General features: G+C 39.6%; 1 protein-coding gene across 1 annotated transcript in view; it reads left to right on the top strand.

Moving 5' to 3' along the window:
- The first annotated feature begins 3,145 nt into the window (after nt 1–3,145).
- MTUS2 (microtubule associated scaffold protein 2) overlaps nt 3,146–26,202 on the top strand; it is a 3,916,139-nt gene continuing 3,893,082 nt past the window's right edge. The window contains exon 1 of the mRNA XM_044073264.1: nt 3,146–3,412. The gene's annotated coding sequence lies outside the window, so the exon portion shown is untranslated. The remainder of the gene's footprint in view (nt 3,413–26,202) is intronic.

Here is a 26,202-nt window from a genome sequence, read left to right as displayed (position 1 = left end):
GACATAGGCATTTACATGCAACAACCAAATACAGGCACAAACTATTAATATATTTGGCACAATCCTTTTGAAAATGCTTGGTGATGAAGTGAATAATAATGTCCAAGGCTGTGGAAATGAGGAGTAGCAGATACAGTACATACATAAAAATGACCTCTTATTGTCTCCCTACTATGAGCACAGATTGCATTTGGATCAACTAACTCCTTCCATTTCCTTATTGTTTGTATGGAGTTAATGATATCATCACTCAGAAGCCTTTGATAGAGGAAATGTGACTTGTTTATTGCCTTATTAAAAGTATTGCTTGATATATCACATAAAGGGATCAAAAAGTTGAATAATGTTCTAAAATACACCATAGGCCATGTAGAAAAACACATTTTCTGGCATTACACACCCCCAGACTCTCCAACCTAATTTAATTATTTCCACTAGCAATATTTTGAGGGGTATGTCCTCAACAGACACCCCCAAAAAGTTTGAAGATTTTATTCCAACTAAAATTTTTTTAACTGTATGATCCCCTGGCGGGAAAAGTGTCTGCGGATGAATCGCTAGGAATCCTAGGAAGGGTACTATGTCCACTTATAATATAGACAAAATTATTTTTTGTGGATGACTACCTAATTCTTATGTCTAATCCTATATTCACAATCCACGTTATTTAAAACACTATAAAGAGTCTCCTGGAGTATCAGGTCTTAAAGCCATTCTTTCAGTGACTGAAATAATGTCCATAAATGAATCAGCAAAACTCCTTCAAGCTGAAGGTGACCTGGGTTCTTTTGTCTTGAGCAAAGGGCATACAAATTATCTTTAAATCTTTATAGTTGATAACCCTTGGATGTCAAGTAAAATAAGTCCTAAGAAACTACGAGCAAGTTGTTTATTAAAGCTCAATCTTGGGAGTAACCTTAAGGTTTAAGTTCTCTCAGTCAAAAGTAGTGCTTTCATAATAATGTTAATGGCAGAAATATGTGCCCGGAGAACCATCTCTGTATCCTCTCACAATTTTTTTACTTCTCTTTAGTATGGAAGAAAATTATGCAATTTGTTTTTCTAAAGACAGTATATGGGGGAATCATGCCTCAAAAGTGACCCTGATTTTGCACGACATCCCCTGATTTTGACTCATATTTTTTTTGCTCAGTCTCTCATATAATGTTCTGATTTTCTGGTCAGTTATTGAGGATTACAGTCAGTCAGTTATGTCAAATGTTAGAGTTTCATAGCTTAATAGCTATTTCAAGTCCATTGAGTTCTATGACCATTCATACCTTCCCACTACCCTCCTGCAGGCTGCACTTGCTTTCTCCAGGAGGATCATACCATTCAATCCCAGAGTAAATTTGTGAATACCCTTCCAGTTATCTAGTTTAAGCTTAAAGGAATATAGTGAGTCTCATTGCTTAACATGCAGGGAAAGTTTATTTCAGATGCTTGTGTGAGACTGAGTTATAAACCTTTTCCTCTGCTCTGAGTTTTATTTATCTGTTAGTGAAGATTTAGGCCCCTGACTCTAGTATTGGCGGAAATATTGGATTTGTGGAGAAACAGGAGATCAAGGACAATCGGATCTTTAATGGTGTGGTAAGCATACCCCTCAACTGTCTCTGATTTTAACTAAATTTTAGCTCCGTTTCTCATAATCCTGTCTAAAACTGGTGACTTTTGGAGAAAATATGGTGAATTTCACTTAAGAAATAATGACAATAAATAGAGTTACAGACTTCTTTTACTTCAGAAAATAAGTATTAAGTCACATTCTTCTATTCTGTCAATGCCTCAAGTTAATAGTACTAATATTTTGAAAGTGTCCCTGACTGTCCCTTATTATTTTGGGATTTATTCCTAATTCTGTTAAGATTTATCCCTGATTGGTTGAGACTTGAGAGCTATGGCGGTAAGCAAAAAAATCTCTCCTCAAAAATGTATACGGTTTATAGTTCAGAATATGTATATTGATGCAAAGCATGTTCTATTGATTTTAAATGTGAATTAGAGTAATATTTAAAATTCACCCCTGGTTTTGGGTATTTGTCACAGAATTATTTGGCTTTGGCCAGAATACTTGAGCAAAGATGCTGAAAGGTATGGCTGGCATTAGAAAGGGTGGATTCAGCCTAACTAATCTTTATAGTCTTTGGCTACAAATAACCACTCTGTTTTAAGAGGGACTTGCTTTTTCTTTCAGACTGGGTACAGATTGAGTGAGCTCTGATTTTTCTTCCGGCCTAGTGCCCTAAACTCAGTTCAGACTTCAGAGATTCCTTAGATTATGAAAAAATAGGTGTTGTATTCAGCTACATATTCTCAGTGGGTCAAATGTACACAGACTGTGAACTGTAACGCCTAGGTGCTCATTGGTGCAACTGGTAAATAAAAGAAATTTCAACCACAGGAGCCAAAAAAAAAAAAAAACTCAGAAGCAGTTACTATGCCCTTTTTGGCAGAGTTACGAATTGTGAATTCTGGAAATAAGGAAGTCACTCAAAGGGTTGTGAAATTTAAGTCACGCATATGGCTCTCTCCATTTTAAGTCTAATTAAAAGTTAAAATACCATTACGTCTACGTTTTCCTAAGACATGAAGTCTTTGAGCATACGCAAACATTAAAATAAATACTTGGTTAAACAATTGTCAATAATTGTAATGGCTCATTGATGAATATCTTGCCACAGTTAAACTGTAGTGCTGACCTGTCACTTCTATTTAATTTTCAGTACAATTTCACGTTTATTAACTGTACAACTGCAGTTTAGAGTAGAAGGGAGCACATTTGGAGGCTTGACAAAATTTGAGGATTCCTGCTTCAGAGTTCGTCCGACAAAACCTGAGGCTCGTTACATCAGTGTAGACCTGCAAAGCCACTAAATAAATAAATAAATAAAATCAAACAAAAAAAATAGTGTTTATACTGACATGCTACCGAACAGTTAAAACATGTTCATAATATACTCTTCCCACAGTCACCAAAATCAGCAATTCATATAACACGTCTTGGTAAACCGTGAAGAGCTGTAAAGGCCTAAGAGCTAGGGACCATGAAGAGCTAGGTATTCTACATCCTGGAGGTGTCGCTGTTTTACACTTATTGGGCAGTGGACCGCAGACTCCTAATAAAAGTGTGGCGACTTAGAAAATAACGGGAGGCCAAGTGCGACAGCAATCTGTTCTGTTAGTGCTGCACAGCCAACGGTGCTCTCTCATTTTTGGACTATTTCAACTGGCACGACTCCTATGTGAAAATTGACGTGGTTTACAAAGGAGAAACAGTGGCGAGGAAAATTGGGTGTAAAGGCTGGAGACATAAGAGCACGGTGTTTAAAGACTCGACCGAGGAGTGTGTACTGTGCCGTAACGTTTTTCTGTGAAGAAGTGGTACCCAAACCTTCAGTGAAGGCAGCAGGTGAGGTCCTCTCTCCTGACAGTTCCCTTCCCTGTGGGAAATGGGGCTGGTATTTCTGATGGCTTGTGTTGACGCAGATGAATGCTTTGTTCTGTGCATCTTTTTAAAAGTATGTACCAATTGCTGTTTATTGAAATTTTCCTATGTTTTTTCCTCACTGGCCAAATTAATATTTAAAGCAGTTTGCTGTCAGGTGATGGAGGTTTTCATAACGAGGTATGTAAAGTAAGAATAAGCAGACTTGGAATATGTTGACACACTTATTGTTGTCATTTCTGGCTTGTTTTTTTTTTTTTGTGTGTGTGTGTTTGTGTGTAGTTACCACTGAATTAAGTGCAGTGCTGGATGCCAGTTGTGCTGCAGTCCTCATGCCTGTTTCTTTCTATTGACATTTTACAGTCGATGCTATTTTGGGCGCAGGAAATTTTACTGTAAAGGCCAACTCATTATTTTGTATTATCTTGAAGGAAGCGAGAGGTTTATCTGGAGAATGTGACATTCAGTTGTATGAACTCTGGGATTTATTCTGTGTACACGGTGGGAGTCCGGTTATAACCCAGTTTAATACATATTAGCTAATAAATATTTTCTAGATTAACCTTTTTGAATATAAATATTTGCAGTTTTCGTGTATTGCAAAACACCTGATTTATTCAGTTGATAATAGTTTGGTTGTGCTTTGGCTAAGTTTGCCTTTGAAGTACAGCTTTGGAATTAATGACTTTCACATGCTGCAGTTTTTTTAACAATAATTTCAAATTTTTCAGTAATATTAGAAAAATAAAGTGCCAACTTTTGAGGAGTACACAATTTCTTCATATTAGCTACATTTGTATATTTATGGTCACTTTAAGCTTTAACACTTTGTTTTGGTATTGCAGTTATGAAATATACCTTTTATTGATACACAATTGTTTTTAAATTGTGTTCTGAATGTTATGTCTCATCTTCTGCACCGCTGTTTGCTTATCCTGCATTCCACAAATACAACAAAAATGTCATGATCATTACTCACATAAACTGGGTGTTTCTTTCTGCCTTGACTAGACTTCCCCTCTTATCGAGGCAGAGGTTAACCAACTCCATTACTGCCCTCTCGTTATCCTTTAGTGCCCCTGCGTTGGGAGGTGTGTGTGTGAGTGTGTGTGTGAGTGTGTGTGTGTGTGTGTGTGTGTGTGTGTGTGTGTGTGTGTGTGTGTGTGTGTGTGTGTGTGTGTGTGGTGCACATCTCTTTGTGTAAATACACAAAATGCCTATTCTTGGAAGCTTGTGTAGACATGAACACAAAGCATTATCCACTACAGATATTAGTCAGATTTTTCTTTCAGAAGTGTCTGACATTCACACTTGCATAGACCATTACTCCTTCTCCTGTCTTCTTACTTTATCAGACTTGCCGAAAATGATGAGTGCATTCTTCTTCCTTACCATCTAGTTATTGCACATTGTCCATCTGATCTATTACTGTCAGGATGTCGATTGTTTCCCTGAGAAATCCCACACTGTCTTCCAGTTCATGTACACAAGCTTCTTTTGCCACGTATGTTTTTTAATTATCCATTGCCGGCCTCCTTTCCTTCTACAGATCAAAACAAACTTTTTTGATCTGTTTATTTCTTTGACAAACACACACACACACACACACACACACACACACACACACCTGTACACACCTCACCAGCTCTGCTTTCGGTCTCGTTGCTTTCAGACACTTTTATTCACCATACCATGTTTAAGTATTAACTTTTGCTTGTTGGATAGAGGACTGTTTAGTACATTGATTACCAAGGAATTACTCTTTTGAGAAAAGGCAACTACCAGTACACTCAGAATGTCATGATTATTCATGTAGATTTAAGTATTTAAGTAAATGTTAAGTAAATCAAAGTTAGGAAGGAAGTGTTTTTTTTTTTTAAGTCATGGATGCTAATTCCATTTCGCATCTTTTTTGTTCTTGCAGAGAGGCATAGCTTTTAAAATCGTCCTCATTTCTTTGGCGTGCTTGTTGCCTGCAAGTTTAGTGTTAAGACTAGCCTGCCTACGTAGGTGGCACCGTTTAAGAATCTGTGTGATATGGGCAAGACAGTAGTGTAAGACTGTAATCTGTTCAGGTTTGTATAATATTGTCTTCATGCAATTGTAAAATTTCACTGTTCCTTTGAACTTGGCCATGATAGTGAATCTCATGGTCCGGGTATGCATAAGTGTGTGTGTATGTATAGCTATATCTGTTATTTTCAACATCTCGCTGTCTCTCTCTCTCTCTATATATATATATATATATATATTTATATATATATATATCTATGTATATATATATTTATATATATTTATATATATATATATATATATATTTATATATATATATATATATATATATATATATAAATGTAGCTATGTATATATAAAATGCACATGCATATGTGTATGTATTACACATAAAATTGTAATACGTGTAGATGCATGAGTGCTCAGTTTTGTATGTGTGCATGTATGTGTGTGTGTGTGTGTGTGTGTGTGTGTGTGTGTGTACATGTGTGTGTGTGTGTATCTATATATATATATATATATATATATATATATATATATATATATATATATTTATCTGTGGGTCTACCTGAAAGGATCGAAATGCCCGAAGATCACTTTATCGAGACGACATCGCCGAAACCTATAAACGTTGAACACCTGGAACAGCGAAAAGTAACCCTGTGAAGAGAACCACTTTGCCACCATGGGGAATCTTGCCCTTTCCCCAATGTAGTGTGATCTCGGAGTTGGTATATTTAATTGGGGGACGTGGGGGGCACAGCACATGGGCACCCACATTGGTGGGTTTTATTTGCTGCATTGTTTGCTTTGTTGTCGTGGTGCCCAGGTCTTCCTGAAGTTATTTTTCACTGTTCCGGGTGTTTGATGTTTAGAGGTTTCGGCGATGTTGTCTCGATAAAATGGTGTTCTATGATGTGACGTTTCGATCCTTTGAAGTAGACCCGTATATATATATATATATATATATATATATATATATATATATATACATACATACATAAATATCTGGGTTTATTTCAGATCGAGTTTTCAGAAACTTGGACAAAGCAAACCAGTCAAAATCTATGTTTTTGCATGGGGACAATCCCCTTGCTCCCCCTACACCCCCTACAAATTAAATATACCAACTCTCTGAGATTGCACTACAGTGGGAAAAAGGGTAAATTCCCCTATCCCCACTGTACCTCAGTCTCCATACAAATCCTTTGAGTTTTCAGAAAGTCGAACATATGGTCTCAACCATGTGAAATTTGAGTTACTGAAAACTCCATAATCTGACATAAATCCCTATATCTGTATCTACATTTATAGAAAATGCATATGCGTGTATGTATTGCATGTAATATTGCAATATGTCTGTGTTTTTATTCTTTTTTTGTTACTTGATGACCTAATTACATTCTGCTGTAATGCTTCTCCACTACTTCCCTTTGCTAAAGCTGCTGCCTATGCCTCTGACTTGTATTCCCACTAATAAGGCAGTCTTTATTTGCACCAAGTATAATTAGAAATTATCTCCTATAGTAGTATACCCATATGAATAAATTATACAGCAAGCAAAAATCTCATTCTACCTACCTTAAAAACACACTAAACAAACTAGTAAAAGAGTTTAAGGGAATCACTAGGAAGCTCAAAGCTGAGTGTGAATTTAAATTAGCCACTAAAACCAAAAATAACTACATAGCTTTCTTTAACTATGTCAGAAAATTAAGACCCGATAGCCAGCAATGTTGGGAGCTAGTCCACAATAATGTCCACTCAGACCCATAGGAAATAGCAAATATCCCAGCTGACAAATTTAGTAGAAATTGTACTCTACTTGTAAGTGTAGATATCCCACAGATTCCACAGTCCCACCCACCGTCTATAATTACTGTGGAACAAATCCTTACAGCCCTTTCAAAAGCTAAGAACACATACCTCATCCATGGTCCTGGGTAGCGTACCATCTTGTCTGATTATCAGTGCCAGATTTTGTCTATCTGAACCATAACCTAACCATTTTAATCCAAGTCTTCTCATTGGCTACATTCCTGAAACCTGGAAAACAACTGTTGCAATGCCCTTGTACAGTGGTGGCCCAGCTGCAGACTCTGGTAACTATAAATCCATTAGTCTCACTAGCCTCATGTAGAACTGTGGGACATACTGTCTCAGACCTCATGAATGTGTATCTTACAAATCTCTTAAACATGGACCCTCCTCAGTTCAGCCTTGTCAAAGAAAACTCCAGGTTCTTTAACCTCATTCATTTAGATAGTAGTTAACACAGTAGATATAGCATATCTGGACCAGACTTGTAAATCTAGGTATAAATCTTTGTTGTGTGATGGATAGATAGCTAGTTGTCTGATAAATCCCATGTGGTTAAAGTCAAAGTAATAATTCTGAAAACAAAAAGGTTGTCAGTGGTGTACTTTGGGGAGCATTGTCGGGCCCTCAACTATTTGACATCTGTTGGTCAAGTCTTCAGGCCAACAGTGGAAAACCTATAACATTGGAAAAAAATGGAATGAAAAAAGAAAACACTTTATTTTCTAATTGGTAAAAGATTAAAAGATTAAAAAAAATCAAATATAATTTGTCTGTGTGCATTGGTACTGTTAGGGAAAAGTGTTTAATACCTTAATGTCTAGGTTTGGGGGGGTAATGGTAGGGGTGGAGTTAGCACACATGAATAAGTTTGGCAGACAGGCTTAATTTTATGTTTGAAATTACACAAACGTGCATGTTTGTATTAAAGAACTTGCATGTATGTGTGTATCTGTGTCTGTCTCTCTGTATGCATGTGTTTAATTCATACATTGGCAAAAACTAGTGTGCTGAGAATCAATACAGGGACATATTATTATATCTTTTTTTTTTTTTAATATTTTTCTAGTTAACTGGTTTCATTTAAAACGGCTATTAGGACCCAGTAACTCAAGTACGAAGAGTGTTCAGTCTCACAGAGGTGTTCCCAGTGGGAGTGGGTGTGCACCAGCGTTCAGCTGTGAGGCCACCACTGTTCATACTGGTGATGGACTACATTAGTGAACAGGTGGGGAGGCACACATCAACAGAGTTAATGTATGCAGATGATGTGGCATTGCAGGCAGACTCTGAGCAAGAACTTCAGCAAAGGATAGAGGAATAGAATGGAAAACTGAAGCTACATGGGATGAAACGAAGCACAGATAAGACAGTGGTAATGTCAGCAAATTGGGGAAATCAGAAGAAGCTGCAAATTGAGATAGAAGGGAAGATAGTGGAACAGGTAAATAGCTTCAAGTATCTGGGAGGGGTGGGTGAGGAGAAGAGAAGTCCGAATGAAGAGGTGAAAGCTAGAATCAGAAGGGTTACAGCCAACTGGCATAGACTGTAAAGTATAGTGTATGACAGAAGAATGCCAAAGAGGCTGAAAAGTAAGGTGTACAAGACAGTAGTGTGACCAGTACTACTGTATGGTATAGACATCTGGGCAGTAAAGGCAGAACAGATGAAGAGGCTAGAGGTGATGGAAATGAAGTGCTTGAGAAGGGTGGTAGGATGCACACTGTGAGACTGACACAGAAATGAGGACATAAAAACAGAAGCCAACGTAGCACAAATTGCAGAAAAGAGCAAAGAGAACAGATTACAGTGGTTTGGGCACATGCAGAAAAAGCAGAAGGCAATCTGGTGAAGATTTGGGACAGACAAGAAGAAGGTAAGAGGAAACAAGGACGTCCAGCAAAGAGGTGGATGGATTGTGTGAGAGAAGATCTACAACAGTTAGTCACGAGTGTGGCATCGAATTGAGAGAGATGGTGACAGTTAACACGGCACTCTGACCCCATGTAGAAAAAATGGGACAAAGGGGGTTGATGATAACAATGGTGATGTAAAACAACTGCATCATCATCATTAGTTTCCTTCATGCAATTGTTGTTCATTTCTTTAGTTTTATTATTGAGGTTACTTACAGTTTCTTGGTTGTATACTAATTATCTTGTAAGGTATTTCCTAATGTGCGTCTGCATAGCTTTAGGAAACATGGATCTTCATTACTGATCTCAGTCTTTATTTATAGACTCTCTGCTGACCTTCTTCACCTGCCAGTCACCGTTTATGCAGATGACATGGCCATTAACTTATCCACTTCCTCACCTCATCCAACAGAATCAAGAAATACGTAAGACATTATTTGGACTGCTTGTATGCTTGGCTACAAAAATTAAGCTTGAACTTCACATGAAGAAAACAATAGGCATATTTTTTGTGACACATCAAAAATTAATAAAGGTCCCAAAAAAACGATAGATTTTTCTCAGCAACTAAGGACCAGTTAAAGCGATTGACATTTTCTAAGTAGGTATCTGGCTAGACCCTCAGTTAAGTTTCCAGTACCATATAAATATGTCGGGAACTAAAATAAACAAATTCTTCTTCTATTCTCGAAAAAATCTCTCACCTGAAGAAAGAACCGCAGTTGCGCATAGCATGTTCCTTGTCCAGATTGAGTACAGTAGTCAGCAATGCGTCTGGTAATAACTTCCCTATTTTTCAAGCCACTTCTTTCCATCGAGATTTGTAGATTTCAGAAAATGTTTCTCCCAAGAGAAGGCATTATCTCAGAAAAGCAAGATGGCTAATAGTGAAGCCAAGAGCTGAACCCCTTCTAGAGTTGCTTGGATTTAAACTATAAAAGCCTGGATCCTTTTGCCTTCTTGCCACCAGATCATCCAACTTTGGACTTTGCAGGAAATAAACTGCAGTGTACCAGTCATAGCTTCCCCTGTCATCCCTAAACTCTTTGAATCACCACCTGTAAAAGGAAGTCATTCCTTTTGTCTGTTGTGTGCTGCTGTTATAAAACATCAACTGGTCAAGGCAGAATGCATCTGTTGCCGTTGCATTAATTCAGTTACTAGAATTTAAAATATTGTCATGTCGGTTTTATGCGTTTCTTTTTTCTACAGTCTTCCTCTTAGCTGCTTTTCAATGACAATTCTCTCATTTAAATATATTCCCTCTTTTCTGTTTTATTTATTTATTTATTTATTTTTTCCAAAAATATTTTATTAGTTTTAAAACCTTTACAAAAAAGAAATGAAAATAAATACAAGATAAGGAACTTGTAAGGTACATCTAACCAAGAAATAGAAAGTAAAGTACATTCTAAATTAATACAAACAGTTAACAACAAATTTTGATTTATAGACAAGCAGTTATTGTAACAAGTACCATACTCCTGTACCTAAACCTATGTACCTAAGTACCTAAACTTAGCTGGAACAGGAGCAGCAGAAAGTATGTGTTTAATACTCGGCAGCCATCTTGAACCTCCCCATTTCTGTTGTTTTATTATCATTTCATTCTCATTATTTGTACATATACAGGATGTATAAAATGTAATCTGATGCTGCACTACAGACGCAAGTTTGAAACTCACTTGCCTTTTCTAGACTTGGATATACTCAAATACTGAATGATATTAAGTCTTTACTGTAAATAGAGTTTGCTAAATTCCTCACTGTACATTGATTGCACTGTAAATTATATTTTATGTGTACTAATAGTGTAATGATTTACTACTGGTTTTAAACCACCAGGCAAGGCCTGAATCAGGTTTGTTGGGATAAATGCACCACCCAGTAAAGAAAACTACGTACATAAACATGTATGCTGAGAAGAGTACTCTGTCTTTTACAGAAATATGCAGGATAATATTTAAATAAATGTGCTTCTTCCAGTACCTAGCTACATTAACACTAAATAGTAAATATCCTAAAGACATATATTGTTAGAAAATCATTTCTGTTAAGAAATATAAGCTAATGCTTCTGCTAGCTTGCTTGTTATGTTAGCATTATTGGAATTCACATTTATCTCCTGACTGTCACTTTCCTTAATAAAAATCATTTTCTAAGAAATATCAGTGCAGAAAGAGTGAACTAGTGAAATGGAAATAAGACCAATGGCAAGTCCTGTCTAGAGGCCCTTTTGTGATACAGTGCTTCATTGACGTTAATATCTTAGTGACCGAGCCTACGTCCATAATCCAGCTAGTATATCTAGTATAGCTAGTATATCTCTGGGCCAGTCTCTTCTTTTATTTCTAAAATAAGTTCAGATCATTCTTGGATGTAAGATGCCCAGAAGTCTATTCTGCTACTGGTTAATTCTGTTGTTATTCATAACAGATGTATGAAGTGTAATTGTTTTGCAGAATTTTTATTTGGAAGATAACTATTCCAAAATTGTAAAACAGATTGCATAATGCCTAACTACTAGTCTGCCTTTTATTCTGCCTAAGTTTATTAGTAGAGTAATGGTTGGTTATTTATATAACAAGCTAAGTGCTGCTTTTCTGAATGCTTGTTATTTGCCCTAGTATGTATAGACATGCCTCTAGTTTTCGTTGTGGTACCAGATGCCACTCTTTTCTTGCCCACTATCTTCTTAATTTAAGACCTTTGTGGAGTTTGTTTTATTTTGTTGTAGGATTATTTTGTCAGCATTGTGTCTTCCAAGATATGATAGGATTTGATGTTTTTTAAGTGAGGTTCCCCAATATCCAGACATTTTGTGACTACATTTTTCAAATAGTAAATAATGTGGGAAGAAATAGCCAGGGAATTGTTATGGCTAGGCTTGTATAGGCCCTAGGGCTGATAGCCTAGTACCAACCTATGAACCTATGAACCTATGAAATAAGTATTGGCTTTAGAATTGCTCATCAGGATTCTGTGTCTTAGTATGTGTTGTAAAATTCCATTAATAAATAAATATTAAAACACACTAATTCTGTAAAACAACTTGTTTTTATGGAATGGACTTCCTGTAAAGGCTGGTGTCTTTTGGATTACTTTCTCCAATGCATTTTTTATCCCTTCACAGGAACAGACATAATTAAAGTTCATGGGATCAGTTCTGCTTTAGTCTTTGATATTAGCCAAGAATGCTCTTCTTAGCACCCCCAATGAGCTCTGAATTGTCTCCTTCTGCAGTTCATACAGTGTTACATATATTAGTAGCATATTTAAATACTAATATAAAATATTTGTTTACTAATTTCATTGCTCCTACTACTAATGGAAATGTATATCTGTCTTCCACGTTTGTCTAGTTTCTGCTTGCATATCCAGGTATTTTAAGACTTTGTTTGCATCTCCCTCGGTCTGTAAGACACTATAACCGCTGGATTTAGTGATTAAAGGCTGTAGTGAGCAAGTGGTCTTAAACACAGAATGTAGAAGCTGGTACAAAATATGCTCTAACTGCAAAATTGTGGTTGTTTTAAGAACAGATTGGAATAGCAGCATTGCCAGGAACTGCCAGTTCCAAATTTAGCCAAGCGGTAACATTTTAAAAGTCTTTGTAGGAGAAACTTCTGACATAAGTTTCAGGACACTTTAATTGCCTGGATTGCCTTTAAAGTGCAGATTTGATCTCCTGAATTAATTTTGCAGTAACAACTTGCTGGTCCTGTGTAACTAACTCCCGTGGTCCTTGCCATGTAGTCTGACATTGTAGTCAAATGCATCCCTTTGCATTGGATTTAGGTAAGATATCCAACATGCCTATGATTACTTTCTGTAACAGTTGAGTAATGGTATTTAAAGCTGGTTTAACATCTTTGTCTTACAAACGTGGAAATAAAAATCAATCAAAAAAGATCTTTGTAGTGAGTGGTGGTGGTGGTGGGGGTAAAGTGACCCTGTGTTTCTAAAGTACCTGTTCTGTGGTAAAAAAGGAAAAGAAGAGGACATACTGGTTATGAGTATCTGTGCAAAATGCTTAGATTTTTTGATTTGACACATTGCTGTGCCTATTATGCATGTAAAATGGACAAGGCTAAATTAAAGTTTATTTTTCTCCTCTCCCATCTTACATCTTCATCCCTGCTAGCATTCTGCATTACAGTTGGAAAACTGATCAAATCTGAAGAATGCAATGGTAGAAACTATCCCAACAGTATTCCACTCAGCTGAAAATGTGCGCAAAAACAAACGGAGTGGCGCCGCAACTGTGGCATAGAGAAATAAAGCCCTGACAATGACCTGGATGACACATGTTGAGTTAGAGGCACAGATGCTGGAGGGATTTGGGGGAGGGGAATGCACTTGAGTGACTAACAACTACTTATTTATAGGGGAAGGAAGATAAGTAAGACCCATGCTATTGGTAACATTTGCTAGTGGGTGCATCACCTGCTTGTAGTCGTTGGATTCGATTGTAATGCCAGCACAGAGCTCTTCTTCACAAAACTAGTGAAAAGAGGAAGTATACATAAGATCATGCATGCCTCTTCCTTCTGAACGTACAGCAGTTATGACTCTGCAAGCCGCCTTCTTTCTACCAGATGACTCTTACCAGAGGGGGAACAAATGGACAGATTAGTCTCCCTGGACAGAAATGATTGGTCCCTAGCACAGTCTTCTTGCTGGACAATGTCTGGCTGGTGCCACTGATGGAAGAAATAGGTAGAGTAGCCATCAGGCAAGTCCCAAGGAGGTAGTCAGACTTGGGCAGGGGAGGTGGGGACCAAATACGGTCGCAAATCACACTTCCCTAGCTGAATATAATCAAGGCCAAGGTCACCATATTCCATGCTAAAAGAACTAAAGTTGGCTCACGCAGCTTTCTCCACACAGAAATTAATTTACAGAATGCAATTCCTCCTCACTTCCTGTCATGATGTCCTGTATAACAGCACAGCACATTTTATCCTTACCATTAGCAAAGCATAAATTCAGCTACATCTGACTGTGAATTACATATGCTAGAGTGTGTCAGGAAATAGCTCTAGTATCCCTAAGCAGTACCTGGAGATGTGCTGTTACTATGTGTAGCTTTTATCTCCAGTAGTGATCCTATTGTAGCCAGTTCTTCACTAACTAGTAAGCTAGTCTTCATACCATGGAACATCACTGCCTTCTTTACTTATGTAACAGTATGTAGGTATACCTACAGGTGTCCAGATGTTACCCTCTGCAGGATACATCTCCTTGCTGTTTATATGATGCTGCTCTGGATTATTCTACACACTTCCATGGATGTAAGGTTCTGCTCTCTTTTCTGTTGTTGTGCTTCCAGGCAGTCAGATATTCTCTGTGCCTTGAAGTCTTCTAATGTGGCAGGGTACAAGATTGTCCAAAATGCAGTGTTTTAATGAAAGGAAATATTCTATAATGTAGCTGCTAAGTATTGAGAGCTTGAAATGATTTGGCCACCTGCCATCTTCAGGTGGCAAATAAAGATGGCTGTGCTGTTTCTTTTCTGCCATCATTCCCTTCACTTTGGATAATCATAACCAGAACTTGTTCAGGAGTCTCTGGTGCTCAGATGTAATGCCCACAAAGTATAGTTGTGTAAGTTGAATTTGCTGTTATAATTGATGCTCGAATGATGACTGCTGTAGTCACTTGCCAAGGCTATAACAGCCGTTATACTTTGGCAGGATACCCATATAGCTAAGAGTACTACAGCAGGGTCTGTATTACATAAACTAACGCTTAAATGTTTGCATCTCTAAAGGTCAACCTTTAGAGAGCGAACATTTAAATGTTCGAATATGTAATAAACTAAAATTAAAATTAAAAAAAAAAAGTAAGAGGAAACGGTTTTAGCAGGGGGCAAGCCCCCCTGCACCCCCCACACCCCCTGCTACTTAAATATACCAACTACGAGATCGCACATCAGTGCCCTACAGTGCTAGTAGTGGGGGGTGTAGGGGAGGGCCCCCTGCTTACACCCTTTGTTTTTTTTTTTTTTTTTTTTTTAATTTTTAAACATCTTCGAACATTTAACTGTTTAAGGTCGACCTTTAGAGATTCGAACATTTAAGCATTCATTGATGTAATATAGACCCCTACAGCAGTCATCAATATGAAGAACGTCTTGCTATGTCTGTAGTATACATATTCAGACATTCAGATCATACTACTTTTTGATTGTCTGAACAGACTGTAATTAATAACACAAAAACATTCACTCAGTTGACTAAGAATTTCAGACTATAGCTGCCATCATTAAGAGATGGGTACCAAACTCATGGAAAAGAAAATAAAATAAAAAACTTTCATATAAAAGTTTCAGGGCAGTACTACAAAAGTTGAAATGTGTAGCTAAACCACAAATCTCCCTTCAGGCTATATTGCAAGTATAAATCACCTTAAGAAACAGAATCACCATCCTTTTCATGGATCTAGCTGGTGGTACGGTTGATCAGTTTTCTAGAAATGCATAAATGCTCTAATCACGTAGTTCTTCTGAAACCTTTCAGCATAACAAGACATACAGTCTAAGAATGGATGTATGTTAGAACATCGACTAGCCAAACTCTTGATGTTTATAACACTGATCCCACATCATCATAATGACACAACATTGAGGTGCCAAAGAAGGCTAACATTTACACAGGGGGCCCTCCTGCACCCCACATGTGAGGGGCTGTGCTCTCTAATCCCCTGCTACTTGTTTATACCAACTCTAAGATTGCACTGCAAGTGAGAATGGGCAAAACCCTAATCCCAGCTGTACAATTATTTTGCAAAACCATCCATTAGAACTGTGAGATGTTCCAGTGTTTGACTTCTTTGACGCTTCAGTGCTGAGTGATTTTGATAATGTGGGTTTGAAATTATGAACCTCAACATTTTGACTAGTCAAGTTTCTAACATAGAACCACCAAGAACAATAATTATGTATATATGCGTGTGTGTTACATACACGCGTGTGTGTGTGTGTGTGTGTGTGTATATATATATATATATATATATATATATATATATATATATATATGTATATGACCTACTTCAACCCATCAAAATTAGTGTACAGAAACTGAAATAAGTGACCCCCCTTCAGTGAAAGTGTGTTTAAATGAAAATGCACTTTCGCAAAACTCAGTACACTGAACAAAAACAAAAACACACACACACACACACATAAAAAATAAATAAAACAAACACATTTATGCAGGGGAACAAGCCCACCTGCACCCCCGACACCTCCACTACTTGTATATACTAACTCCAAGATCGCACTACAGTTGGGAATAGGGAATATTCCCTTATCCTCACTGTACCATGATCTATAACAACTACTAAATTTCGTGAAAGTGGGTTTAAATGAAAACGCACGTTCACTGAAGTGGGATAGCTTATTTCAGTTTCGGTAAACTCTAATTTCAATGGGTCAAGGTAGACCCATGTATACACATATCTAGGAGACTTGTTAAAACAATTAAGCAATGTTTCCCTTCAAACAAATCCATTGAGTAATACCAGTTATCCCACCAACTCCAACAACACACACACACACACACACACACACACACACACACACACACACACACACACACACACACTGTTGCTGATAACTGATTTTTCCATTGCAGGCGACATTTACTCACATGGGCTTCACCATCACAGGTAAATGGTGCCAGTGATGGGTAAATTTGGCATCACTAGTGGTGACTCTATGACTGTTATTAGTACAATATATGGCTGAGGTAGTGGTTACTAACAAGGTATGTGCCTGACTTATAAGTGCTACTTATAACCAGGTCCTTCATAATGGTCAAATGCCTGAAACTAGACTCTGAAGATGACAGGATAGCTTGTCACTTTATCCGAAAACCATGTGAATCAATATTTCTCCAAGCTGATCCTCTGAGATTCACATTAGAGGCCGGGTTAACAACGGCCGCCACCAGTGCTGTTAGCCAACAGGGTGCTGGTGGAAATTGGGCTACTGTTGGCCGAAGAAGAAGAGGAGGGGGAAGGCATGCCCGAAGGCAGGATAGAGGAGGAAGGCTAAGAGTCTAGTACTGAGGGTAGGAACTTTGAATGTTGGCAGTATGACTGGTATAGGGAGAGAGCTAGCTGATATGATGGAGCAAAGGAAGGTTGATATATTGTGTGTGCAAGAGACCAGATGGAAGGGAAGTAAGGCCAAGTGTATAGGAGGTGGCTTCAAATTGTTCTATCATGGTGTGGATGGCAGAAGAAATGAGGTAGGGGTTATCCTAACGGAACAGTATGCCAAGAGTGTTTTGGAGGTGAAGAGAGTGTCTGATAGAGTGATGTGTATGAAGCTTGAAATTGATGGTGTAATGATGAATGTTGTTAGTGCATATGCTCCACAAGTTGGGTGTGCGTTGGATGAGAAAGAAAAATTTTGGAGTGAGTTGGATGAAGTGGTGGTGAGTGTACCCAAGGGTGAGAGACTAGTGTTTGGAGCGGACTTCAATGGGCATGTTGGTGAAGTGAACAGAGGGGATGAGAAAGTGATGGGTAGGTATGGTGTTAAGGAGAGGAATGCAAAAGGTCAGATGATTGTGGATTTTGCGAAAAGGATGGACATGGCTGTGGTGAATACGTATTTTAAGAAGAGGGAGGAGCATAGGGTGACGTACAAGAGTGGAGGAAGATGCACACAGGTGGATTATATCCTATGTAGGAGGGCCAGTCTGAAGGAGATTGGAGACTGTAAAGTGGTAACTGGGGAAAGTGTAGTTAAGCAGCATAGAATGGTGGTCTGTTGGATGATGTTGGTGATCAAGAAGCGGAGGAGGAGTGTGAAAGCAGTGCTAAGCATTAAATGGTGGAAGTTAAAAAAGGGTGATTGTGAGGTGGAGTTCAGGGAAGAGTTAAGACAGGCATTGGGAGGCAATGAAGATTTACCAAATAGCTGGGTAACTACAGCAGAGCTAGTAAGGGTGACTGCTAGGAAGGTGCTTGGTGTGACATCTGGACATAGGAAAGAGGACAAGGAGACATGGTGGTGGAATGAGGAAGTACAGGAGAGTATACAGAGGAAGAGGCTGGCAAAGAAGAAGTGGGATTGTCAAAGAGATGAAGAAAGTAGACATGAGTATAAGGAGATGAGGCGCATGGCAAAGAGAGAGGTGGCGCTAAGGATAAGGCATATAGAGAGTTGTATGAGAGATTGGACACTAAAGAGGGAGAAGAGGACCTGTACCAATTGGCTAGACAGAGGGACGGAGCTGGGAAAGATGGGCAGCAGGTTAGGGTGATAAAGGACAGTGAGGGAAACGTACTCACAAGTGAGGAGAGTGTGTTGAGTAAATGGAAAGAGAACTCTGAAGGGCTGATGAATGAAGAGAATGAGAGAGAGAGAAGGCTGGATGATGTGGGGATAGTGAATCAGGAAGTGAAGCAGATTAGCAAGGAGGAAGTAAGGACAGCTATGAAGAGGATGAAGAATGGAAAGGCTGTTGGCCCAGATGACATACCAGCGGAAGCATGGAGGTGCTTAGAAGAAATGGCAGTGGAATTTTTAACCAGATTGTTTAATGAAATTTTGGAAAGTCAGAGGATGCCTGAGGAGTGGAGAAAAAGTGTTTTGGTACCTATCTTTAAGAATAAGGGTGATGTGCAGAGCTGCAGTAACTACAGAGGGATAAAATTGATCAGTCACATCTTGAAGTTATGGGAAAGAGTAGTGGAAGCTAGGTTAAGAAGGGAGGTGATGATTAGTGATCAGCAGTATGGTTTCATGCCAGGAAAGAGCACTACAGATGCAATATTTGCTCTGAGAGTGTTGTTGGAGAAATACAGAGAAGGTCAGAAGGAGTTGCATTGTGTCTTTGTGGACTTAGAGAAAGCATATGACAGGGTGCCTAGAGAGGAGTTGTGGTATTGTATGAGGAAGTCGGGAGTGGCAGAGAAGTATGTAAGAGTGGTACAGGATATGTACAAGGGTAGTGCGACATTGGTGAGGACTGCGGTGGGAGTGACAGATACGTTTAAGGTGGAGGTGGGATTACATCAAGGATCAGCTCTGAGCCCTTTCTTATTTGCAGTGGTGATGGACAGGTTGACAGATGAGATTAGACAGGAGGCCCCGTGGACTATGATGTTTGCAGATGACATTGTGATATGTAGTGAGAGTAGGGACCAGATTGAGGAGACCCTGGAGAGGTGGACATATGCTTTAGAGAGGAGAGGAATGAAGGTCAGCAGGGCTAAAACAGAATATATGTGTGTAAATGAGAGGGAGGGTAGAGGAATGGTGAGGATGCAGGGAGTAGAGTTGGTAAAGGTGGATGAGTTTAAGTACTTGGGATCAACAGTTCAGAGTAATGGTGAGTGTGGAAGAGAGGTGAAGAAGAGAGTACAGGCAGGGTGGAATGGGTAGAGAAGAGTGTCAGGAGTGATTTGTGACAGACGGGTACCAGTAAGAGTGAAAGGGAAAGTCTACAAGAGGGTAGTGAGACCAGCTATGTTATATGGGTTGGAGATGGTAGCATTGACGAAAGGCAGGAGTCAGAGCTGGATGTGGCAGAGTTAAAGATGTTAAGATTTGCACTGGGTGTGACTAGGATGGTCAGGATTAGGAATCAGTATATTAGAGGGTCAGCTCAGGTTGGACAGTTTGGAGACAAAGCAAGAGAGGCGAGATTGCGTTGGTTTGGACATGTGCTGAGGAGGGATGCTGGGTATATTGGGAAAAGGATGCTAAGGATGGAGCTGCCAGGTAAGAGGAAAAGAGGAAGGCCTAAGATAAGGTTTATGGATGTGGTGAGAGAGGACATGCAGGCGGTTGGTGTGAAAGAGCATGATGCAGAGGACAGGAAGAAATGGAAACTGATGATCCGCTGTGGCGACCCCTAACGGGAACAGCCGAAAGAAGATGATGATTAGTAAGCATTAGTTTGTACACCTTACTAAAGCCTCACGCTGTGGTTACCTACTATCTTTTGACATATCATGCTTTATTTAAGTTACCACACAGTGAAGTAAACTAAGCAAGTGTTAAACATTTTTACATGTATATATATATATATATATATATATATATATATATATATATATTTTTTTTTTTGTCATTTCTGGCCGGATCTCTGTCCAGATCAAAGTATGGCTTGCAAGAGATTGGTTAGTGCTTGATTTGACTGAATGCATCAGATGTACATCAGCTGTATTTACTGAATTTAAAATGGAAGTTATTAAAATATTCATGAATGTGTATTGTGTTGTATTTTGTTGCATGTACAGTGAAACACAACTGTTAAAAACATGAGGGATGCTACAGATATTTTATCCTGATTTGCCTAGAAAAACATTTGATAAATAATGCATTATGTAGTTAGCATAATGCATTTGTTTGTTGATGTCTGAGTATGCTGTCTTTTCTTGTTTTTCATAAAGGAAACAAATTTTGCACATGGTTTCATTATTCAGAGCTTAGCTAGTTAGGGTCAGTCCTTTTGTAAATCTGTCAAGGGCATCAGTGCATTGAATTTTCTACCCTTTTAATCTCACATTGAAATAAGTCTTTGAATTTTTGGACCACATGGTTAATTTTGTCAGTATATTCCTCAGCATTAAAAATAACAGATTTCAGTTGCAAGAGTCAGTGGACAATGTTCAGATTCTGTAGCACTATTAATTGGGAAGACCGTAAATGAATAAAAAAGGTGTTACAAAGAAAATAGTCTCTTATGTGCCACTGTAATTTTTTTTTTTTTTGGGGGGGGGGGTCAAATAACCATGTAACCTCTGTAGTCCAGAGTATTGTCTCTGAGTATGAATACTGCTTTTCAGGGTGAATGGGAGCCGGTCATTCCTAGGCCAGGCCAGAGCCCTACAGCCCATTTGTTCCTGCCTTTGAATCCCAGTCCACTCTTCTTTCCCTCTGGGCACCCTCTCAGCAGCTCTTCTGAGCTCAGAGAATAAATCAATGAATTCCGTTCACATTGTTTTGCAGTGTTACTAGTTAAGTGATGATTGAGGTGACGCAGCTGCTCAGTGGAGACACCAGTAAAATATATAGAAAACCGATGTATTGTCTGGCTTTTTTGTACACCTCAGTAATTAAATGCCACTAGTCATAGAAAATTTCATGTTGCCGTATCTATTACCAAACATGCAACAAATCTTTGAGACTGTTCTTTTAGAAAATAGCAGTTAACTTACAGTTCGTCTTAGCACTTTGATGTGACACATACTAAGAATTTATCTTTGCTAACAATGCACCTCTGTCCATACATTCTATTCTTCAGCCCTCCGTTATAGGAGAAAACAGAGTACAGACAAGATAGTAGTCATAGCAGCAAATGGGGTAAATCAAGAGAAGCTGAGAGTTGAGATAGAAGGAAAAATGGTGGAACAGGATAACAACTTCTAGTATCTGGGAAGGGAGGTTGAGGATAATCGAAGTTTGAATGAGGAAGTCAAAGCTAGAATCAGAGGGGCTGCAGCCAACTGGCACAGAGAGCCAGGGGTTGTGTATGACAGAAGAATGCCAAAGAAGCTGAAACGTAAGGTGTACAATATAGTGGTGCAGCCTACCATTGTACCATACAGAAACCTGGGCAGTAAAGGTAGAGCAGTGGAGGAAGCTAGAGGTGATAGAGAAGAACAGCCTGAGATGGGTGGTAGGATGCACACTGGGTGACAGACAAAGAAATGACATAAGAGCAGAAGCCAGAATAGCTGCAATTGCAGAAAACATCAAAGAGAACAGATTGTGGTGGTTCATGCCCATGTGCAGGAAAGCAGAAGATGATTTGGTGAAATAGATTTGGGATAGTCAGGAGGAAGGCAAGAGGAAACAAGGATATCCATCAAAGAGATATATTGTGTGAGGTAAGATCCGTGACAGTCAGGCATGACTGTGAAAGAAGGTAGAAAGGTGGCATTGAACTGAGAGGTGACAACAGTTGAAGCGACACTCCATCTCTATGTAGAAAATGGGAAAATGGGGGTTGATGTGTGTGTGTGTGTGTGTGTGTGTGTGTGTGTGTGTGTGTGTGTATATATATATATATATATATATATATATATAAATATATATATATATATATATATATATATGTACGTATATACAAGTATGTCAAAGTCAAAAGTAACTTTATATACTTTCTTGTCATTTAAATCTACCCAGGTATAGATTAAATGAAATTTTATGCAATCATCTCAGACAAAAAAGAAATTACATACGTAGAAGAACATAATTTGTGTTTCTTCCTACTTTATTTTGCTTTTGTGTCATCTTAAAAGTACTCAATTGTATTTATTACTGCTTGGTGTAACTCATAATAAGTCTTTTGGATTAAGCACTTGGGCTTCAGACCAGCGGTTTTACATTAGGAAGGTTTGTGGCCTGCACTGTGGTGGCAGGACAGGTAGCTTACATCCTTCTAAGTTGGGAACTGCTGATTGAGGGCTCAGTGTCTGTTATTCTAAAAGTGTATTAGTTCTGGTTTAAGCACTTGGGCTTCAGGCCAGTTATTTTACATTAAGAAGGTTCATGGTCTGCACTCTTATGGGAGGAGAGGCTGGACTCTGCCCTTTTGAGCTGGGAATTTCTGGTTAAAGGCTTATAGTGCCTGCATATTTGAACTGTTTCTTACTGAAATTGGTGCACCTTGCTTGCTGTAGCATAGACTAGAGCCACGCCTGCTGAATCTAGCTTTGTTTGTATGCTTGTTGTTTGTTTTTCCTTTTCCCTGAAACACTAATTTCACCTAAAACGCGGCTTTTCAGCGCTTCTGTGGTTCCCTAGTGATATCTGCATTGCTTACTGTATTTATTTCCCTGTTTCACTTGAAAGAAAGTTACTGTTTGTCATTTTTGCATTTAAGTTACCTGTAACACATTGCATTTAAGTTACCTGGCACTTGCACACTAAGTCAGCACTAAAAAATGAAAATCACTACACCCTCACAAACTCCCCTTGAGTACCTTGTTCCCCATTGGCCCTTTTTTGCAATTATAAAGGAATTCCCAATACTATTCTAGCATGTCCAAAGGTCAGTTGTCAATCTCCTCTCTGGTCCAGCTGGTGAATCTGGGAATGTTACAACTGCCTCATGTACACAGACAACCCTCTCCTCCTCCTCCCAAAAAATTCCAACACATGTGAGAGATGCAACCATATAGCCAAACTGGAGGCTAAGCTCTCTCAACTCAGTACTGGCGTAACCAGTCAGGAGGAGAAGGAAACCACACTCACTACAATTCCAGTCTCTCATAGACCTACCACGACAGCAAACCAAACACATAAACACACAAAAACATACTCGGAGTCTCTAAATAAAAATCTGCCTAAGCAGCAGAGACCTCCAAAGCAGACACCCAAGCAACCGCTACCCCAAAACAAAACACATGCAACACATAGCTCACAAAGCCAGTGTGCCGAACAGTCACAGCCTTTAAGGCTAAACAACACACCTGATACACTTGTAATAGGTGACTCTATCGTCAGGCACACTGACGTCCCGCTCACCAGGCTGAACAAAGAGAAGGTCACGGTGAGCTGCCTTTCGGGCACTAGGATCCACCACATAACACAAGCACTCAGGTCACTCCAAGGCAAGTACAAATATGACTCAGTCATTGTCCATGCTGGTGTGAATGACCTGAGACGTACCTCCCTGGACTACATGAAAAGAGACATAGAGGAGCTCTCTGAGCATGTAGCCCAGGCCGGTATGACCCTGACCTTGAGTAGCATCTTACCCTCACCAAGAATGATGCCACAATATGAAGACAAGATGATCAATTTCAACAATTGGCTTAAGTATTGGTGTCATTCAAAGGGGATCCAATGCCTGTCAGCCTGGGATGACATGCTCGACAAGCCACGATGCTTCGCTAGGGACGGCTTGTACCTGTCACCCCTGGGTTTTCGGATATTGGCAAAGGCTCTTGCTACCCCCATAGTGCCTTTTTTAGGCAAGGCTCAAAAGGCAAACCCACCTCCATAGGTATCACAAGGGATAAGAATCTAAAAGTAATGCTACTCAACGCCAGAAGTCTAAACCTCAAGATGCACGCACTCAAAACTCTCCTTAGCACGGAGAACATTGATATCTGTGCAGTAACAGAAACCTGGTTCAAGGCTTCCGAGAGCACCCCAGCACTACCAGGTTATACCTCATACCATGCTTTTCGGCCCCAAAACTTGGACCGACCCACAAAAGGAGGGGGAGTATCAATATTCGTCAAAGATACCCACACCTCCAGGTTGGTGGCACAGCACGAAGCATCAGAGACTATCCATGTGCAACTAACAGTGGGTAAAACTGCCTTCCAGTTTATAGCCTGCTACAGACCACCCTCCCAAACCCAGGAACCCACTCGGCCTTCCTGAGAACACTGGAAAATATGAAGGTCTCTCCAAACACCATTATATTGGGCGACTTCAACTACCCAAACATAGACTGGGAGCATTACTCTAGCTCCAACACCCTAGCCCAAAGGTTCCTAGAATTTATAAACTCAAATGCTGTGGAACAACTTGTTACCACTCCCACAAGAAAACATACTGGACCTGATTATCACCAACTTGGGGACTCTATGCTCCAAACCAGAAGTGTATCCCTCACTGGTAAGATCAGACCATAAACTAATCTCACTGGATATTCACATCCCGACCCCATCCCCTACCCAGAAAACCACAGTGAAAAACTTCTCTAAAGCAAATTTAACACTCTTCAAAACTGAGGTGGAATCCTTCAAAGCCCCCGGGCCTGTGGAAAATACGGCCCAGACCGCAGAATCCTTTATAAACACATTCTATGAACACCTTCAGGAATGCATGGATCATGCAATCCCAAATAAAACCAAGACCCAATCCTGCAAAGGCAGACGTCCTGTCTGGTGGACCCCAGCCATAAACAAACTATACAATAGAAGGAGGAAGCTACTACATGATAGAGCAAAATCCCAAAAAGGGAAGGGCATCACTGATCAGTATTAGCAAAAAACTACGGGCACTCATAAAATCGTCTAAGGCCATCTTTGAGAGAAAGATTGCACAGGACACTAAGGATAATCACAAGGCTTTCTTTAGTTATGTTAGGAACCTGGGTGGGAATTCCCAGATATGCTCAGAATTAGTCCAAAATGACCAAAAATACACCGAACCCACAGACATTGCCAACATCCTAGCTGACAGGATCAATGCAAACTCCCCCCCCCGCACCAAAAGGGCAAATATCTATCCCAGCAGAGTTCTGCCCCCCTGACATCTCAAATGCTCAGGTAAGAGCCGCCCTCTCCAAAGCAAAAAACACAGCATCAATGGGACCAGACGGTGTCCCGGGCTGCGTCCTACATGAACTCCAAGAAGAGCTAAACCCAAACATAAAACTACTGTTCAATCTCAGCCTTACTACAGGATATGCACCCAAAGAGTGGCGTACAGCAACAGTGGTCCCTCTCCACAAAGGTGGTGCCTCAACGGATCCTGGAAACTATCGCCCCATAAGCCTGACTAGCTTGGTCTGCAAAGCTATGGAAAGGATCATCATGGACCTCATAAATAAAGATATTGGGGACCTACAGACACTGGATCCTACCCAGTTCGGCTTTGTTAAGGGCAGATCCTGCCTCTTAAACCTGGTTGATTTCTTTGAAACAGTCACCAAGGCCATTGAGGAGGGGAAGGTGGTCCACACAGCCTACCTGGACCTCGCAAAAGCCTTCGATACAATACCCCACTCGGGCATTATAGATAACTCACCAGCTTTAATATAAACCTCTATGTCACTAGATGGGTTGCAAACTGGCTCAAGGACAGAACCCACATGGTTAGAATTGCTGGAGCCATGTCAGACTCCAAACCAGTTACAAGTGGCATCCCACAAGGCTCAGTCCTGGGACCTCTCTTGTTCGGTATATATTTCTCGGAGGTACAGGTCAACACGGAAGGACTGTGGCTGACCAAGTTCGCAGATGACTGCAAACTGGGTGCCATAATCGACTCTCCAGCCGACACAAGCATCCTCCAAA

Source organism: Protopterus annectens, chromosome 5.part1 (assembly GCF_019279795.1).
Source record: "Protopterus annectens isolate FY-2018-M chromosome 5.part1, PAN1.0, whole genome shotgun sequence".
In the NCBI taxonomy this organism is placed as follows: Eukaryota; Metazoa; Chordata; order Ceratodontiformes; family Protopteridae; genus Protopterus; species Protopterus annectens.
The sequence above is the reverse complement of the archived record's forward strand: the minus strand, read 5'-3'. Positions and strand labels throughout refer to the sequence as shown.